The following is a 21,425-nucleotide window of genomic DNA, read 5'->3' as shown; positions in this document are numbered from 1 at the left end:
GTTAACGCTTTCATTGCAAATGCTTATGATTTGAAATATGCTGAAAAATGCAGGAAAGTCATGGAAGCTGCTGAAGCAAGACGGAGAAAGCTCGAAGAAGAGGAAGAAGAGGAAGAGAGATTAAAAGCTGAAGCTGAAGCTGAGAAAAAGAGAAGAGCTGAATTTTTACGATCAAACAGAACAGTCAAAGAGGTTCCTGAATTTGAAGTCAAAATTGATGTTGAACCTGTCAAAGTTCCTGAAAAGTGCATGAACTGTGATTCTTTAATCAAGCAGAACAATGAGTTGCTGCACAATATAAACAGATTAAAAGAATCCTATGATACAATGAACAGAGAAATTAACAAATATACTGATTCAAACGGTGAATAAGTTGTGGCAATGAATACACTGAAGATAGCGTACCTAAGACAGCTTGATGATGCCAATTTTCATATAAAGAAATGTGCTGATCTGGAGTTGATGTTAGCAACACAAAAGATAGAAACTGAGAAAGTTAGAAAGTTATTAGAAAGTTACTCATGTTCTACTTTTGTTGTTGACAGGATTTATCCGGTTGTGGAGAATTTGAAGACGTTTGAAGAAGTGAAGACATCTGAAGAAAAGAAATCTGTGACAAAAGATGAAGATAAAATGAAGACTTCTGGTAAGAAACCAAGTGTGGTCTACAATAGATGTCCGCCCCCGGTCGAAAATGGATATTCACCTCGAAATCCAAATTCCGAAAGAGTCGAAAAGGCAATAAACTTACAATGGGAATCTGAGCCGTTGGATAACTTGCCAGAAAATATTGATGTCACATACACGTTGTCCGACACTGATCATGAGTCAAAGTTGATAAAAAGTGTGGTAGATCAGGTGTTAGATAAAGATGACATAGAGGAGTCAAAACTGGAGTCCAAATCCAAGTCAAAGTCTGAGTCCGATACATCAAAGTCAACAGTCAAAAAGGACAAACGGGTTTATGATAAAGAGTTTTTACTATCAAAATCTAATTTGAATGATGAATCATTCAAAGTGGCATATACTTTGAAAGATTCTGACAAATTATATTCTGATGAGAGTTTTCCAATAAGAAGTGTAAGATTTGAAATGATTCAAAAGGTTTTCAAAATAACAGAAATTAATATTTCTGAAATAAAAGATTTAAATCTTATTGGAAAACCTAAACAATACACTTCAAGAGAACAACAAAGAATTAACAAGAAAATGGGTTACAATCGTGGTTATAGTTTCCAAAAGAAACCAAACCATAATCGTAATTTTAAAAAGAAAGGATTAGGTTTTGTTCCACCGAAAAACTATAAAAATGAAAAAGTTTATAAACCAAAAACTGTGTTTGTTTCAGGGAAAACTACAGAGGCTGAGAAAGAACAATCATTCAGAAAGCAGACAAATCAGGAATTCCTTGCCAAGAAGCTAGAAGAATCAAAGAAGAATGATGTTCCAAAGAAGATTGAAAAGAGAACCTGTTTTCAGTGTAAAACTGTTGGTCATGTTGCTAGAGATTGTCCGAAGACATTCAAACCGAAACAGGAAGTCTCTGGTAAACTGAAAGAGAAAGTCGTTGAGAAAACTGAACTTTCAACCCGAAAGTTTACTGGCTTTGAAAATTCAACTTTTGAAAAAGGAGAATGTTCAAGGAGTGCTTTAAAAAGAAAAGAAAATGTAAAAAATAAAAAATGGGTTGTGAAAGGTTCAGGTAACAATTCTGGTGATGAATCTGATTCCACAAAATCAGAGGATCCACGTGTTGATAGAAAGGTTGAAAAATCAGTTCCAACTATGAATGATGAAAATTTTCCACCTTTGTGTGCTGAAAATTTTATTAAGAAAGTTGGAAAAACAGAAATTTCAAATCAATTTTATTCTGACAAGAAGAAATTTGATGTTGAAAAGACTTTCAACGGAAATGTGAAACGAATCTTTGGAAAAATGGTCAATGTTAAGGCCAAAAGTGTCAAAGAATTTTATGCTTCTAAAAGACGTGTTCACAAGTCTGTTGAAAGGAAAGATGAAGAAGAAGTTGTTGTTACACCCAAGGAAGGTCAGGCTTGGGTGGACATATTTTTCAAAGAGTAAAAATCTAACTTGCCGGAGATCCCAAGTTGGTAATCGTGGATCATGAATCGGCATCTTTCTTAACCTGTATTTGAGAAGTTTTGCAAGACTTGCCGGAACTCCCAAGTTTGTAAGCGTGGAGTAGGAATCGGCACCTTGAGAATTCAATCAACAGATGGTAATTGGTTGAAAAACAGGTTTAAATGCTTAATTGTTAATACTACAAGTGGTTGTATGTTTGTGATTGATACAAGTGGTTCAAATTTTGAATCAGGTTGATTCTACAAGTGGTTAATCAAGGTCATTAAATTGAACTTGAATTAACTATCATTCATTAAAATTGGCAAACAATGTGATGATTTGATCCCCAACTTTACAAGTGGTAAAATCAACAAAACTTATTTTCCGGAAAAACCATTCTGATTAAAACAAACTTGAGTGTTTTGAAATCATTATGGGAAAATAGTTTGTTGTGAGGGGGAGTTCTGATTGTTAAGCCAAACGGATGGAGAATTGAGGCAATTTGATATCAGTTGTCATGTTCTGTATAGTTTGTTTTCAATTTTTTTTAAAAAATAATTTTGAATTTTAGGGGGAGTAAGAAATTTTCAGAAAATCCAAAAACATAATAAAATTGAACTATGAGTTTTGTTGCATAAAAGAGGAAATGATAGTACATCAGTGGACTATCACAGCACGCTAAAGAATTGTAAAGTCAAAATGTGATAAACAATCTCACTGCGGATGTGTCAGTAGGTTTTTACACATTTAGTAATCTGTAACGAGATATAAACCTAAATTCAAACTTGCTTATTCTGTGGGTTAACAAAACTTCTTGGATATATAGGTAACCCCTGAAATCTTGTTTGAAAGGTCCCTTATTCTGAGATACTAGGTCTTTATGCTCAGTGATATCTGGGGTATTATCCCGGGACTTCTGCTATATGGAAATACTGACCTAGTCCCCGGATAATGCTTTCTGCAAAAAGCTTTGAGATATAAGCTCGCCCTCAGCTAGCTGATGAAACAATAAAATTGATAGTCACGGCTGTTGTAATAAAAGATCCTCTAAAGGGGACACACCAAAAGTCGAAGTCGTCATCTCTCTGCGTATACGGAAGTATCGACCTGAGCTCTCACGACCCTCGCACATAACCCCTCTACAGATATCAGTTGTGGTATACTCACCTGTAAGACTGAATATTGGGATCTGGATACGGGAGTATATTCAAGTAGTGGGACACACGGATAAGTTTAAGTATCTAGGATACTAATTGCATATCTCGAAACAGTTGAAAAATTGTGTAAAAATTTAAGTGGACAAACAAACTGACAATCTAGGTAAATTGTTTAGAACTTAAAATGAAATCTAGCTTAACGGTGTTGGTGATATGTCTCAGAAACTGATATGATCCTGTTGCACGAACTCGCAAAAATATTGTCTGTATATATTCTATTTCTACATTATTGTGTTTTTACAAGTGGTGTCAGTTACTGTCTTTCAGAAAAATCCAAAAAGATTTTAGTGTGGTTTAGCATATATTTTGTAAAATCCAAAAAATTTTCGACAACTGATGTTGAAAAGCTGATTTTCGAAGTTCCAAGTGCTAAACATGAAGAACAGGTTTGGGAGAGAGTATGTAAAATTGTTAAGATTGATTGATAAGAGTCAGTAAAAGATCTTGAATGTAAAATCATTTCTGGAGTTTCTTGCAAAAGTTTCTAAAAGTTTGAAAATTTAATTTTTAAAAAAACTTATGTGTGGGTAGAGATTGTGTAGGTAAATGTGTGCCAGGTGACAATCCTGAACCAGATGAGAGTCTGATCACGATCTTAGAATGAAGCTGTGAATTCCAGACTATGATCCCAGCAGATTGAGAGGGGGAGTCTGAAGACACTGTGTCAACATCCGAGAGAGAAGAGTTTGTTGATGATAAAGACAGAGATTAAGGTTTCTTGCAATGACAAATACTTCAGAGTAAGATTGAAGACTGATAAAGACTGTAGGTTGACAATAGAAGACTCGACACTGAAGACTCCGTCAACATCCGAGGGGGAGTTTGTTGATGCACGACGTCTGTCGACTACGTCTTATATCGAGTCTAGTAATGTATAAGATAGAACAGGTCACGAAATCCTAGAAACATATGTTAGAATAGGTTTCGCTTATGTGTCATTGTCTAGTTTCGCTCATGTGTCAAAGATAGTTTCGCTTATTTGGTAAGTGTTTAGTTTCGCTTATACGAACATGTCTGTTCGAGCGAAACCATGTTACCTATATATAGGTCATTAGAGCGAAACCACAGACATAGGTAGGTGTTGTCTTCCGGTAAGCCACGAAGTGCTGCCGAAGTGTTGTCAGGACTTGTAAACGCGTTCAAGATCAATACAACAACAATTAAAGTGAATACAGCTGTAATCGCACCAAAGCATTAGTTTCCGCCTCTTGTTTTGGATAGGAATTCTTTTGATCGACTCAAACAGGGCCGAATACGATCCTACAATTCAAGAACAGGCTACAGCAAAGAAGATAAGAGTTAATGGCGTTATACGCAAAAATGAAATTTGATGATGAAGAATCTGAAGAAAGTGCAGAACAAAGCGATGGGTACATCTCTGATGTAATCCCACCTACGGAAGACTATTAGTTTATTTTTGATATTCGAGTTATTGTAGTTTTTTAAAATATTAATCTATGGTAATGAATTAGTAACAAAAAGATACAAAACACCAAAAATGACATGGAAAAAGCCATAACACCAAAAGATTAAATATGTGACATAAAAACAATTAATTCAAAGAGAAGAAATCTGAGAAAAACAATAAAACGCCAAATAATTAATAAATCTACAAAACGCCAAAATTACCTTGCACGCAAAAAATAAAGAAGCATGTCAAACACGAAAATCGTGAAAGGAGAAAAATACTAAAAAGTCAAAAAAAACCCCTCGGACGCTGATCATGCCCCATGCCACGTGTTCGGCAAGGATGCGTTCTCACTGTTCTCACACTTTTGAGCGTTTTCTCCTGATCTCGTTTCTATATATATATATATATATATATATATATATATATATATATATATGTCATATTGATTATTTAAATACCAATTATAGAATTATAGGTTATAGATCTATATTTATTATATTTAATATTTTATATTTTGTATTAATATTAATTAATTTTGTTCCCGATGTGTTACAAATTAAATATTCCTTGTTTATTGTGTATTTATTAATTATAAAATTATTAATTTTAAAATCATCATAATTATAATGGAGAATGCAACTAAATATCTAATTTCGAATATGAATAAAATAAAGTTTCAAAAAAGGATTAAATAATCAATCGAAACATAATTTTTTCATCAATATCTGAATATCTAATTCCGAATGTAATAAAATCAACCATCAAAATTATCCGAGATTTGATTAGTAGTGATTTATAACATACCAGAAATAAAAAGAAATCGTATTTGGTAACTATGATAATCGAGGTGATTTTAAAATTGAAATATTTTTACACTAAAGGAAACTTTTCCCCCTCTAATATAACTTATTTAAGCCCTCTACATTTTCATACTTCATTTTATTGTTATATGTCAAACAATCACACCCTCTACAAGTTATCAAGAACATGTATGCTGCTTAAAATCGACTCAATTTGATTATGAGTCAAATAGAAGCAGGTTAGTTACTTCCTATATTCTTATTGTTTGTTTCTATTGTTATAAGTGTGTGTAGTTTTATCTTCATATACTAATCAATTATTAAAGAATTGTACTTATTAGTTAACGATGTATCTGTTTATACTTTGATTAAAGAATGAATCTTCTTCTTCTTTATTCAGTTACCTTAATCAGATTTTCAGTGATGTCTCGAGTCTGGAGGTAGATACTGTCCATGTATACTTTGATTTTTCTTCATAAAAAAATTGTACTTTAATCTTCTTATTGACTTGGGTCAAACAAGTAGTTATATAAGTACAGTTTAACGATTTAAATCACTTCAATTACTCTATTGCATACTTGATATAAGGATAACTTGACTTTTGAGGTCAATTATAGTGCAGTGATGCTTTGAAAAGTCCAACACTTCATTAAAGATTCAATATATCAACAATTTAATTTCGTGTGTCAAAACATAGCATTATGATATCTTAAAAAGTCAATGTGTCTCTTATAAACTTAATATGGGTACAATTTGACTACTGAAGTCAAACATAATGGTATTTAGATTATTTTGACATTTTCAAATACTACTTACCAAGAGAATGGAGGATGTACTTGAGCAAGCTTTGGAAGGTTGTTGCCCCCTTAAAACATCACTAAAAGTTATAAAAATGGATCTAATATTGAAAATTGAGCAAGTAAATCTGTCATATTCGGACTGGTCAACTCCTAGACTTGGAAGCAACAGTCCGACATGACGATTATTCCGCATTTCTTTATCAGCAAAATGTATCCATAGTGAACTTTCCTTAAGTTCATCACTCAAAACATAACAATTATCAATAGCAGGGCCGGCTCTTAGGCCGGCCAACCTGTGCCGACGCCCGAGGCCCAATTTTTCAAAGGGCCCAAAAGTCTTTATAAACTTTTATATATTTATTAAATTATATATTTAGTATATTCAACCGTTTGTTATGTAAAAAAGTGTTGGTGGTGTAGTGGAAAAAAACCATCTCAAGATGATGTCCAAGTCTCAAGTTCAAGTCTTTGCTCCACCACCAAAGTTTTATTTTTTAATTCATTTCCCCTTAACCACGATTTTGTTCCCAATTCTTTTTTACGCTCGAGGCTTAAATTTTTGCAAGAGTTTTTGAGTACGGCTTTGATCAATATATATCATGAAATGTAATAACACAATCACATATATTTAACATCGTGGTGTTGTTTGTGTTTGTTGATTTTCATAAGAAAGCCTTCAACCAGGGCCGGCCCAAGTGTAAGCCAAATGAGGTTTGGGCCTTGGGCCACCAAAACTATATGGCCTGCACAATTTGATTAAACCACATTTCATTTATAAAAGATTTAGGGTGTGGGTTATCAATAGATTGATGGTTGTAATGTAGTGGTTTTGTGTATATATGTGTTGTTGGTGAGACTTGGGTTCGAATCCCCTAGTCACCATTTTTTTCCTTGTTTTTAAATTTTAACACAATCTTTCAAATAATTACACTTGGGCCCTTCAAGTTTAACTTTCAATCACATACATTTTTTGGGAAAAAGACCACAAGATTTTACTTCGCCTTAGGCCACCAAAATGATTGAGTCGGCCCTGCCTTCAACATTGTGGTACTTTATGAGAAATCAGTTGTTGGTTTTTGAAACCTAATTTTGAATCGATAGAAAACATACGAATTGATGAAGGGACTTGAAGTGCTCTTCGAATTATGTTTCTTAGATTTCTGTTCATGTAATATTATGACATTATCCACCACTTGTGGCCTAGTGATAGGAGACTTGGTTTCTCTAGTGGAGACCCGATCTCCACTTGTGTGGATTAAGCCAATGAATGATTTGAGCTAGGTCTTGTGTGATGTTGTCAGTTCGAATCCCGAGTACACCCTGGTTTTCGTCCCACCGTGTGTTACGTTAGAGAGTTCTGCTTTTGTGGTGGCATAACAACTGTCAAGTGACAATCGGCGGTATGGTTTCTCGGTGAACGCCCAAGCCAAACTCTAAAGCCAGTGTTGGCCCGATTAAGACAATATAGTTTAGCCGGAGTAAAGCAACGAGGCTCTACAATTTGGGAAGTGCGGTGGCCTAGCACAAAAAAATCCTTGTTCCAAACAAAAAAAATCGCATGACATATAAAAGAATCTGAATTATATTTATTTTTGGTTCTTGATTGAGAATCGTATTCTTAATTAGATTTGAATTTATTTTTGGTTTTTTCGAGATATCTTATATAAAAACCGATAAAAAGAAGAGGAAATCAAAATTAAAAGTTTTAACTAAAAAACAATGGGGTCGTACGTATGATTCACGTGAGTTTCATATCTTCTTTGGAAAAAGGAACATCACGTAGGAATAAGTGAATAACACGCATGCATTTTGAGATTTTTTTTAACGGTCGAAAGAAATTTTATTCATTCTAAGATTACCCGTAGTGCGGTGTAGTTTTCAAAAAAAAATTGCAAAAAAACACTTCAAAACGCCGCCACCCCCATTACATGGACGTTATTTTTAAATTTTTTTGAAAAAAATTGTTTCCGGCGTTTTATTAAAAACGCTCAACATACAAATTGGATGAGTATGAGGAGTTTGACTGGCCAATGGGGGCATTCCAAGTGTAAGATTCCCTTTTTTTTAATCCTTTTTAATGATTGGAAGGGGCATTATTAGGTATTATTCCCACTACGCCACTTTTGCAATAACGCCCCATGCTGACTGAACTACCACGTGTAGAATAATGCCCCATGATGGGGGCATTATTTTTCTTAACCACTACACATGGTCTAACAAAAAGTTACCACCATAATTACAACCAACTTACAAATACACCAAGACATGAAACATATCACCAAAACAAAACAAAATAAAATTACAAATTTTAACAAAAACAACTAAATTGGCAACAATCTAACCATGACAAATGCAACTCCTTTGAGCGATTTTTGACCCATAAGTATGCCATTGCCTTAATTTCCTCCAAGACTTTAACGGAATTCGGGGAGCCTTGTCTAAAAATAACCTCATTCCTCATTCTTCAAATTCCCCAAAAGGTGACTAAAATAATCGCATATATAGCTTTTTTCTTTGATGCTGAGCTAAAATTATGCAACTCCAATAGATCTTTGATGTCAAAAGCGATGATCGGAGGTAATTTACACCAAATTGCAATATTCTGCCAAATGGTTTGCGCAAAATGACATGAGACGAATAAATGCTCACAAGACTCATCATATTCACTTCATAATAAACACCTTTGATCTTGTACAGGAATATTACGAGCCGATAATGCACTCTTGGTTGGCAGTTTTTCCATTTCGGATCTCCAAGCCACTATGGCCACCTTTTTTGGCACCCAATTATTCCACTCGAAAACTCTGCTAGGCCGCCCTCTATACACCGAACTGAGAATACTTTTCAGTGCCGAAACTGAAAAACAACCGGATGGATCATATTTCCAGCGCCAAACATCACGGCCAACCCTAAGATTTAGGCTACCGAGAAGTAACAGTAACTGTTGTAGCTGAGTCATTTCTTCGGTATTAAAATCCGACCGGGACCAGTTCCAAGTAAATTGAAGACCATGACCGAAACTTCCGGTAGTTACCCGTTCAGCCACCACACACTCTTTCTCTTTTTCCAGCTTAAAAAGGTTAGGGAACCGAATATGCAGTGGATCCGGTTCCAACCAACTATCCAACCAAAATGAAATCAGGTTACCACTTGAGACTGAGGCTGTAACAACCTGATTCAGGTCAATATTAGCATGAATAAGGACCTGCTGAATGCTAATTATATTCTTCCAAGGACCTGGCAACGAGATTTTGACCGGGATATCACTCCATGCTCTTGGGTTATGGTGAATAGCCCAAATTACTTTCCTCCATAAACCTTCTTTTTCTGTTTTGAACCTCCACCACCATTTCGCTAACATTGCTAAATTAGCATCCATAAGAGATCCAAATCCAAGCCCCCCAAATTCAACAGGAGCAATTGTTTTGTCCCATGCAACCCAGTTCATTTTTGCTTTTTCTTCCGAGCCCCCCCAAAAAAAACTCTACTGACTTTATCAAGGGACTCCAAAACCTGAATTGGAGCTTTAAATAATGAGAAATAATAAGTAGGAAGAGAGTTCAATACCGATTTAATGAGGGTAATCCTGCCTCCATAGGATAACGACTTTGTTTTCCACAATGATAGCCGACTTCTAAAAATATCCACTACCGTCTTCCAATTCCGCACCAGTTTCATATTCGCGCCGACAAGTATACCAACGTGTTTAAAAGGAAAAGTACCTTGCTTACAACTGAGAATATTCGCCATATTATTAACTTCTTGATCACTTACACCAATACCATAGACACTACACTTCGCAAGATTTACTTTCAACCCTGAGACCATATAGAAGCATCTAAGTAACCGACGAAGATTATTAGAATTTGCTATGGACCATTCCCCTACAAACATTACATCATCTGCATAGGCAAAATGTGAGAGAGGAGCACCTTCATTAGTGAGTCTAATACCATGAAATGTTTCATAAAACCAGTCAAAGCTTCCATAGCCAATACGAATAGGAACAGAGATACTGCATTTTGAGATTTGATTGTGTGTTAGTCGGTTGGTCCATCTACATATATATACTTGTACATCTGTTTATACTAGGGATTAGCGTGATATCGGTACCGTATCAAACAGGTAGTGAAATTCATTAAAATTGAGTATTGGTATCGGCACTAAAATATTCGGTACGTTACTTGTATTTAAAGGTAAAATTTGATATTTTACCGGTACAATAACGAACCGGTACCAATACCGAAAATGCCAAAAAATGGTTACCGTTACCGAAAAAATTCGGTACGAAAAATTCGGTTCTGGTCCCGGTACAATACCAAATGCTATCTATAATAAGAAAAAAATATTAACATTATTATCATATTTGTAATTTCAAGTATTATTTCACCTTTTAAAATCAACTATAAATTCTCATAATCTCAAACAAAGGTTAATTTATAAATGCTAAAGATACTAAAAAAAACTTAGAAGAACCGGAACATGTCATGGGTTATGAGGGAGCAAGAGTAAAATTGAAATAACCAATATTGTTAATTTTTATCAAAATTCCCCCACTGATAAAAACCAAAGTGAAATAGAGATAAACCGAATTCTTATCTTTCATTCTATTCAACATTACAATATATAGATAAACAAAACTATAAACCCTAAAGCCCATAAGTAATGGGTTGGGCCTAAAATGTCTGGTTTATAACACTCCCCCTTAGACATTTAGAATTATACACAGTTTAACGACATACTTCAGGATGATGTTAAATAAGTACTTTAAGACCTGAATAAATAAACTGATACTACTCGATCAGCTATGCTGCCTCATTAAAAACCTTACTAAGAAAACCCAGTGGGACAAAACTTAGTTAAGGGAAAAAGAGTACAGCGTGTATAATTCTCCCCCTGAATTCAACAAACATCTTTCAATCTACGAAGACCGATCTTGTGTGATAACTGCTCGAAACTGCTTCTAGGTAAAGATTTTGTGAACAAGTCTGCTAGATTTTCACTTGACTTGATCTGACGAACATCGATTTCCCCTTCTTTCTGCAAGTCATATGTTGAGAAGAACTTTGGTGAGATGTGCTTTGTTCGATCACCCTTGATGTAACCTTCTCTGATCTGAGCTATGCAAGCAACATTGTCTTCATAAATAATTGTTGGCTCCTTCTTGATCTGTTCTAATCCGCATGCTTCTTGTATGTGATTAATCATTGATCTCAACCACACACATTCTCGACTAGCATCATATAGTGCTATCAATTCAGCATGATTTGATGATGTTGCTGTAAGTGTTTGCTTAGTTGACTTCCAAGAAATTGTTGTGCCGCCGTATGTGAATACATAACCTGCCTGAGATTTTGCTTTGTGAGGATCTGATAGATATCCGGCATCAGCATACCCAACAAGCTGGGACTTTTGATCTTTCTGATAGAAAAGACCTAAGTCTTGTGTCCCCCAAATATACCGGAATATATGTTTTACACCATTCTAGTGTCTACGTGTTGGATTCAAACTGTATCTCGCTAGTACATGTACTGCAAAAGCAATGTCAGGTCTTGTGTTATTTGCGAGATACATAAGGGCACCGATCGCGCTTAAGTACGGTACTTCTGGACCAAGTACTTCTTCGCCTTCTTCTTGAGGGTGATAAGGATCCTTATGTGGATCTAGCGGTCAGACAACCATAGGTACGCTAAATGGATGTGCTCTATCCATATTGAAATGTATTAACATCTTCTGGATGTAGTTTGATTGATAGACAAATGTGCTACTGCACAGATACTCAAATTGTAGTCCGATACATAATTTCGCCATTTACCAAGATCTTTCATTTCAAATTCGTTCTTTAACTACTGAGCAGCTTTCTCTATCTCTTCAGGAGATCCGATGATGTCGATATCATCAACATAGACTGCTATTATAGTGAAATTTGAGAGTGATGTTTTTATAAAAACACATGGACTGATTACATCAGACTTGTATCCTTCTTTTTTGAGATATTCACTAAGTCGATTGTACCACATACGACCAGATTGTTTGAGACCATATAAAGATCTCTGGAGCTTTATTGTAACACCCCAAAAATATTAATGTCACATTTTAAACTAAATATTAGTAGTAAGTTAAGATAAAAGACTAGGAAAGATAACCTAGTTAGTAAGAAATCTTAACATAATGTGATAAAGTATAATTAAATGCCCTTTTCTATGGCTCATGTATAATTGAGGGACCAAACTTGTCAAATCTGGAATTTCAATTATTACTAGTAAAATGACACACCAAACACACACCTAAGTGTGTGTTTGATCGACCAAGAACGCAGGCAACAAAGGGGATTTCCCCTCAAACCCTAATATTCACAAAATCCATCAATTGAAGGTTCGAATCAAGTCCAAATTGAAATCTGAACATAGATTTGTGATCACCTTGACTAAGGGATTGTAAGGTATGCAAAATTTCATGATTTGGTTCTACCTTAAATTTTAGATAAATTCATGAGGTTCAAATCTGAACATGCATGATGTTTGTTTTGATTGAAATAGTGTATAGGGATGAACCCTAGTAGATTTCTTGTTGAAATTTGGCCTAATTCTTGTAAAGTTCATAATCACCATTAGAGGTGATATGAGGATTTTGTAGATTAGTATGGGAAATTAGGATTATGATGATATCCTAGTGTAATTCAGGTTCAATGAAATAGGTCCAGAATTATTGATGTGAAAAATCTTGTGAAATTGCTTAAATAAAAGTTTATCATGGCTAAATGATGAATGATTAACTTAATTGTGAATTGCCAGAAAATCGTGCACATAAGATGCTTGATAAAATGCCTAAAAGACATTAATCGACACAAATGTGGTGTTGGTAAGGTAACAAGCTTAGTCATGAGCCGAATGGTTCTAATGATAATTGGCCTGTATGATTTAGGCAATACGAGTGAGGCGTCGGGAAGTCAAGCCGGTGCGGACGCTCGTCTAAAGGGAAAGCTTTAAGGTACGTGGTTAACGCTACTTTAATATTGATGATTTAGTTTTCATTTTAATTGTTTACTAGTTTGAACAAATTAGAGTTGTGTTGGTTGGGTTGTCTAAAATGAGGGACTTCGTAATGGCAACCCAAAACGAGCTAAAATGGTGGGTACAAACCGGGTAACGGAAGTACCTCATCCGTAGGCCATAAACCCGTGTGTCGAGGAATGGGAAGAATACTATAAATACGCAAACCGGTAATGGGAGCGTGTGTATTGAAGCAAGGGATCCGAAACGGGTCATACTTGTTGCAAAGAAATGCCCCGTACTACGCTTTAATGACTTAAAAGTGCAGAAATTGGTATAAACGGGTCAAAACAGCAAAGTAGGAAAGATATGCAGAAGCTACCGTAAATTACGGTACCACCGTAATTTACGGTGGAGGGTAAATCTTTACGGTGATTCTCTACTGACTTACGGTGGAACCATAAACGTCCAGCGCCCACCGTAAATTACGGTGACCATCGTAATTTACGGTGGAGCCCTGCCAAAATTGTCAAGTTTTGTAGGATTTCGTATTTCGAATCCGTTTTAAGCATACACTTAATTATGTGAAATTTGAAGGATTCTAACCTTATTATTTTGCTAAATTTCCAGCTTTCAAGTAAGTCAATCAAGCGGATGGCGATCAACACAAGGCTTATGAACCGAACACATTCAAGAAGAAGATCTTCACTTTTGTCTTAGATGTTCGTTAGTGATAATTTTGTAATGAAAGGAATACTTATGTATCCCTTAAGTGTTGTGGGGGTTTTTAAACACTTATGTGCTAAATTAGGATCAATATTAGTGTTGTGTTTTAAATGATTATTATCTTTCTTATCTAGTCGGTAAAAATATTGGGTATTTTAAATTAGAGTCTTACAAGTTGGTATTCAGAGCTAAGGTTAAAGAGAATTGTGTTCGGTTCAAGGCTTGATCAACATCCGGTAAGAATTTATTTAAAGCAAATTAAATTTAAAAAGATTAAAAAGGGTAACGATTTATTGTGTATGGGAGGAGTATAGTGATATACTCGAACACGGGAAGTACACTTAGTATAAATGATAAGGCAAAGTTATATACTTGGCCGAATAATGAGTACGAAGTCTCATGTAAGGGCATGAGAGCGATTGAACAAGATTATTTATCAAATCATTTTAACATTTCAGTAAGAAGATGTCGGGAGGTGCTAGTGACAATGTTCTATCCCTCACTACCGACGAGTTGAAAGAGAAGATTGCCGAGGAAGTTGGAAGGGCCATCGAAGTTAGCCTACCAAGATTTGTGGAAAGAATGCAAAACACCTTACTTTCGACTATGGAGGAAAGAATTGGTGAATTAAGAGAAGACCTTACCAGTGATAGAGGCAAGGCTAAGGAAAAGAAAGGTTGTTCTTACAACAAGTTTATGGCGTGCAAGCCCCCGATTTTCAATGGAGAGGTAGATCCAATTGCTTGTCAAAGGTGGATAAGCGATATTGAGGGTGTTTTCGAACGAACGCATTGTGATGAAAGTGACTTCGTGGCGTATGGAACTGGCCAACTTAGAGGCCAAGCCAAGGATTGGTGGGACAACCTCAGAAACGAAAGGGGTGTTGAAACAATAAGGGCAATGACTTGGGAAGATTTCAAAGTACCATTCCTCAAACATCATAGCCCCAAGGCAGTGATAAATAAGATAAAGGAGGAATTCATGCAACTGAGGCAAAAGGGTGAAACCGTTGATAAAATTACGGGGATGTTCATGGATAAGCTCAAGTTTTGTGATGACTTGGTCAAAACTGAAGAACAGAAAATTTATTATTATCACACCATGCTTAGGGCTGAATATAGGGAGTTCATGACCCCCTCACATTATGAAAGCCTCACTGATATAATCAATGCGGCGCGGGAACGCGAGATTGAACTAAAAAGGCAAGTTGAAAGAGGTGAAAGAAGGGCCTTGGATGAAAACCCGAGTCCCGCAAAGAAGCCAAAGGTAGCTGAATCTTCGAAGAAAGGAAGTGCAAAAGGAGGTTCTCCGAGTTGCAAAACATGTGGACGCACTCATAAGGGTGAATGCTACTTCAAGAACAAACCTTGTGTGGCATGTGGCAAGATAGGGCATGGGGTTGCAAATTGCCCAGACAAAGTAACGGTGTGCTATAAATTTTACCAACCGGGTCATAAAAAGTCAGAATGTCCGGAATTGGTGGGAAAGAAAGAGAGTGCCGACTCCAGGGATGAGACCCCAAAAGCTAAGGCAAGGTCGTTCCAAATCACTGCTGCTGAAGCAAAAATGGAACCCGACGTGGTTACAGGTATATTTACTGTAAATTCAATCCTTGCACGTGTTTTATTTGATACAGGTGCGAATAAATCTTTTGTTTCACATAGATTTATTCAAAACCCCTTGTTTACATTAACGAAATTACCTATGCCAATGGAAGTAGAAGTAGGTAATAACAAAAGTTTTCTTGTTTGTGATGTATGTCGGGAATGCAAATTGAATATCGATGGCGAGGAATACTCCATTGATTTAATACCCATGTCCATGGGTGAATTTCAAGTGGTCGTAGGAATGGATTGGCTATCCCGCTACCATGCTAAGGTGATATGCTTATGTAAGGAAATACACCTAACGTCTCCGAACGGAAGGCGTGTCATCATCTATGGGGAGAAGGCTTGTAATCCCATGATATGCTCGATGGTAGAAGCCCGCAAGTTTATACTACACGGGTGTAAGGCGTATTTAACTTACGTACGTGACGTCGAAAAAGAAACGCCAAGGATTGAAGACGTACCTGTGGTGCGTGAATTTGAAGATGTCTTTCCCGAGGATCTTCCGGGAATGCCACCAGAGCGCGAAATAGAGTTCGGGATTGAACTGACCCCGGGTGCTAAACCAGTTGCTAAGACACCTTATAGATTGGCACCGTCAGAACTACAAGAATTAATGTCTCAGTTACAGGATTTACTTGAAAAGGGATTCATCCGGCCTAGCGTGTCTCCTTGGGGAGCTCCCGTGCTATTTGTAAAGAAGAAGGACGGGAGCATGCGGATGTGTATTGATTACCGGGAGTTAAACAAACTCACGGTAAAGAATCGATACCCACTTCCGAGAATCGACGACTTATTCGATCAATTACAAGGCGCTAGCTGGTTTTCAAAAATCGATTTGAGATCGGGATACCACCAATTAAGGGTAAAGGAAAATGATGTACCAAAAACGGCATTCCGAACACGATACGGACATTTCGAATTTCTCGTGATGTCTTTCGGATTAACGAATGCGCCCGCGGCTTTCATGGACCTCATGAACCGGGTTTGCAAACCGATGCTCGATAGATCGGTGATTGTTTTTATAGACGACATCCTCGTTTATTCAAGAAACGAGGCGGAGCACGCTAACCATTTACGAGAAGTATTGGAGGTATTAAGGCGGGAAAGATTATATGCTAAATTCTCAAAATGCGCCTTCTGGTTACGAGAGGTGCAATTCCTAGGGCACGTCATAAGTGCCGGGGGAATATTGGTGGATCCGTCGAAGGTGGAAGCGGTGTCAAAATGGAGCCCTCCAAAGAATCCATCCGAAATTAGAAGTTTCTTGGGGTTGGCAGGTTACTATCGGAGATTCATTCAGGATTTCTCCAAAATCGCAACGCCGTTGACCAAATTAACCCGCAAGAATGAGAAGTTCGTCTGGGGAAGCGATCAAGAAAAGGCATTTCAGACATTAAAGGAAAAGTTAACCTATGCACCGGTGTTGACTTTACCGGATGGTACGGAGGATATGGTAGTGTACTCGGATGCATCGCACCTAGGCCTTGGGTGCGTGCTAATGCAAAGGGGAAGGGTGATCGCATATGCCTCTAGGCAACTTAAGCCGCATGAAACAAAGTACCCAACTCATGATCTTGAGTTGGCGGCCGTGGTCTTTGCCTTGAAAATCTGGAGGCATTACTTGTATGGTGTGAAAAGTACTATTTTCACTGACCATAAGAGTTTGAAGTAATTCTTCGATCAAAAGGAGTTAAACATGAGGCAGAGACGTTGGTTAGAAGTGGTGAAAGACTACGACTGCGAGATCCATTACCACCCCGAAAAGGCTAATGTGGTGGTGGATGCCCTTAGCCGAAAGGACGAATGCGCCCCAATACGAGTACGGTCTATGCAGTTGGTAGTAACTTCAGGTTTGCTCGAGCGTATCCGAGAAGCCCAAACCGAAGCGTTAAAGAAAGAAAATTGGAAGAAAGAGCGTATAAAAGGGATGGTAAAAGACCTTACGGAAGGAAGTAATGGGATGAAATGCCGGAATGATAGGATTTGGGTCCCAAACACATGTGGTGTTAAGAGTCTTCTGCTTGACGAGGCTCATAAGTCTCGCTATTCGATCCATCCCGGGGCAACTAAGATGTATAGGGACTTGAAGCAAAACTATTGGTGGCCGGGGATGAAAAGGGATGTGGCTAAATACGTGGAGCAGTGTTTGACTTGTTTACAAGTCAAAGCGGAGCATCAAAAACCATACGGCAAGTTGCAACCATTAGATATTCCAGTTTGGAAGTGGGAACAAATTACAATGGACCTGCTAACCAAACTGCCTAGAACTAGCCGTGGTTTTGATGCCATTTGGGTAATTGTGGATAGACTAACCAAAAGTGCCCATTTCATCCCTATCCGAGAAACTTATACGTCAGAGAAGATGTCGGAAGTGTACACTAATGAGATAGTAGCACGCCACGGAGTGCCGGTATCCATCGTGTCCGATAGGGATACCCGGTTCACTTCAAATTTTTGGTGCGATTTCCAAAAGCAAATGGGAACTAAATTGTTCATTAGCACCGCGTACCATCCTCAAACGGATGGTCAAAGTGAAAGAACAATACAAACATTGGGAGATATGTTACGGGCGTGCATAATTGACTTCGGGGGTAGTTGGGATGTTCACCTACCGTTGGTTGAATTTTCATATAATAACAGTTACCACGCAAGCATCGGTATGGCCCCGTATGCTGAAAAATAAAATAAAATAAAAACAGATAGACAAGATGAATCACTTGGATCCGACACGTGTATTAGTATAACCTTTGATTATTTTCGCACTTTTGCACTTGTTTAAGAGATTATCTTAGTTATTGTAGTAGGCCCCTCTTTTGAAGGCGACGTTACCCTCAACCCAGTAGTTTGAGTCAGCAAGGATACAATCCTAAAGGGTCGGATTATTGAAAGATAATGAATTAAGTTATTAATGCAAATTGTGGTAGGCCCCGCTTTTGGCGGTGACGTTACCCTCGGCTAAGTAGTCTGAGTCAGCAGGGATACAGTCCTAAATAGCCGGGTTATAGTATTAATAATAGTTAACTTATGAGGGGGTCAAAGAGTTTGGATCCCCGCCATCCAATACCTATGGGCATTGAAGGAGATCCTACTAAAATTGACCCAGGTCCCAAGCAGGACCTCTAAACGCTGAACAAGGGCAAGACCCTTACCAAACCGTTCCCTTAACCCCCGACCAGGTAGCCAACATACCTCCATATAGACCGTGGAGATATGAATGGTGAAAATCTTTTATTTTATATAGACAGTAAAATAATGCCAAGACACCACGGACAAACGATAAGGAAAGATCACCTTCAACATAAGTAACTAGTTATTAAAGTCATTAATACAAAACCAAATAAAAAGTGCAAAAGATTAAAAATAAAAAGTATTATACTAAACACTTGTCTTCACCAAGTGATGTAAGAGACTTAGGCAAACATGGCCTTGATTGTCAAGAACTCTTACGATCAATCTTGGATCCCGAGACGACTCACACACTCTACGATGGACAATGGATGATGGTGGTGGATGATGGTGTTATGGTGGTGGTGGGTGGTGGATGAAGTGTGAGAGAGGTGGTGTGCCAAGGGATGAGAGAGAATGAAGCCAAGCTCCTCTATTTATAGGCTGAACAGAAGGCTGGACACGGCCCCGTGTCCGCTGGACACGGCCCCGTGCCCGTCTGACATTCTCTCTCTTCATTAATTGTAATTGCGAATTACAATTAATGCGCCTGCTGTACTTTCACCACGCCCCCGTGCCCGCTGGACACGGCCGCGTGGTGGGCAATGGAAGCTTCTACTGGTTTGTCTTTTCTGCTGCTTCCTGGGCACGCCCCCGTGTTCGCTGGACACGGGGCGTGTTCAGACTCTGTTTCTTCTCCTTTGCCTTGGGAGGTGCCGTTGAGGGTCCGGGCAGTCTACTTTTGTTCCTTTTCTTGTATTTATGCTAGAATTAGTTGTCTTTTTGCTTCTTTTGTGATTTTGAGCTCATTTAATCCTGAAAATGCAAAAGGAAGACAAAAACACTATTTTTCCAACATTAGTACTCAAAAAGGGTTAGTTTTATGCCTTAATTGATGTGATTTATATGTTACATTTTACACACATCACATACCGTGCTGTAAACATGCCTCCCGTCATTGGTTCTAAATATTTAATTGTGGACGGGGAGTTAAAACCAATATAGATACCCAGTCTTCTTTGGGGTCCCATTGTAGTACGTTGTGGTGGCGGTATTGGTACATATACCGCACAACCAAAAATTCTAAGGTGGGACAAACTTGGTTCTCGTCCAGAGACCAGTTGCAATAAGGAGTATTCGTGATCAGCAGTTGGTCTCAATCTAATCAGTGCAACGGCATGCAAAATAGCATGACCCCATGCAGAAGATGGTAATTTACATCTCATTAAGAGTGGTCTAGCGATTATTTGTAATCGTTTGATAAGAGATTCAGCTAAACCGTTTTGTGTGTGAACATGAGGTACTGAATGTTCAACATTGATCCCGATTGACATACAATAGTCATTAAAAGCTTGAGATGTGAACTCTCCCGCATTATCCATCCGGATGTTTCTAATTTGATTATCGGGGAAATTGGCTCTCAATTGTATGATTTGAGCTAAAAGTCGGGCAAATGCTACATTTCGAGTATCTGCGCAATGGCACATTTGACCAAGAAATAGCGGAATGGTCCACACGGAGGATAAATAGGCCCACAAATATCCCCTTGGATTCTTTCTTAAAACGATGGGGTTTCATGTATCAATTTAGTTTGTGAGGGCCGAGTTATAAGTTTGCCCAGAGAGCATGTTGCACATGATAAGTCTTGTGGTAGCAAAACTTTTAAGTTTTTGAGAGGGTGCCCGGTTGCACTTTTGATTATTCGTCTCATCATTATGCTACCAGGGTGACCTAGACGTTCATGTCATATATTGAATGTGTCTTTATCTAACAGCTTTTGGTTACTCACCATGTATGACTCGATAGGATTGATATAAGTACAATATAATCTAGAGGATAAGGCTTCTAATTGTTCAACGATGGTTTCTTGACCATTTTTGTTTGAAGTAATTTTCAGATATTGTTTTTAGGTGGTAACCATTTTTTCAAATATCTTTAAAGCTAAGTAAATTTCTTCTGGATTTACTTGAATATAATGCATTATCAATAGTTAGTTGGGTACCCGAAGATCATATTATGTGTGCTCTGCTGGAGCCTTCGATAAGGTTACTGACACCAGATATAGTACTAATCGGTGTCTCTGCCGGAGACAACTCAGAGAAAAATTTCATATCTTTGAGAATAGTGTTAGTACTACCGCTATCTACCAGACATTCATCACTAATAATAGCTCTACTGGAGCTAGCATGCATATTTCTTCAGGAAATAAACAAAAAAATAAATAAAAGTTAATTCAAGTGCGGTAAATTCAAGTTTTGATAAGTTCGACATATTATCTACAAAGGAAAAAATAAGGCATTTTAAAAACAAGCCTTCCAATGAAATGTATATTGTATGAGAACTTCAGGTTCTCTTTTGCTAGAACTGCAGGTTCTAAACTTTAAGTATGTTTATAAAATAGAGAAGGAAAATAAAGTCATTTACGAATTTTGTATCCTGTAATGTGGTTGTCTGGTAACATTATATTGGGTTAAAATTGGAAATTCAAATAGTATCCCACTATATATTCGTACTAAAAAAAATGTCATTCTAATTAAAAAAATATTCAATCAAAACTAATATTAAATAATTATTATTGATATGTAATGGAGGACAGTTGGATCAAAACATTAAGTAATAATT

General features: G+C 37.3%; 1 long non-coding RNA gene across 1 annotated transcript; it reads left to right on the top strand.

Moving 5' to 3' along the window:
- The first annotated feature begins 12,614 nt into the window (after positions 1-12,614).
- Positions 12,615-13,958, top strand: LOC110918480. The gene is made up of 3 exons (XR_002581355.2): positions 12,615-12,752; positions 13,235-13,300; positions 13,933-13,958. It is a non-coding gene; the product is annotated as an uncharacterized LOC110918480 (long non-coding RNA).
- Positions 13,959-21,425: the final 7,467 nt, after the last annotated feature.

The sequence above is a fragment of the Helianthus annuus genome, chromosome 16 (genome assembly GCF_002127325.2).
Source record: "Helianthus annuus cultivar XRQ/B chromosome 16, HanXRQr2.0-SUNRISE, whole genome shotgun sequence".
Classification (NCBI taxonomy): Eukaryota; Viridiplantae; Streptophyta; class Magnoliopsida; order Asterales; family Asteraceae; genus Helianthus; species Helianthus annuus.
This window is presented reverse-complemented; position numbering and strand designations above follow the sequence as displayed.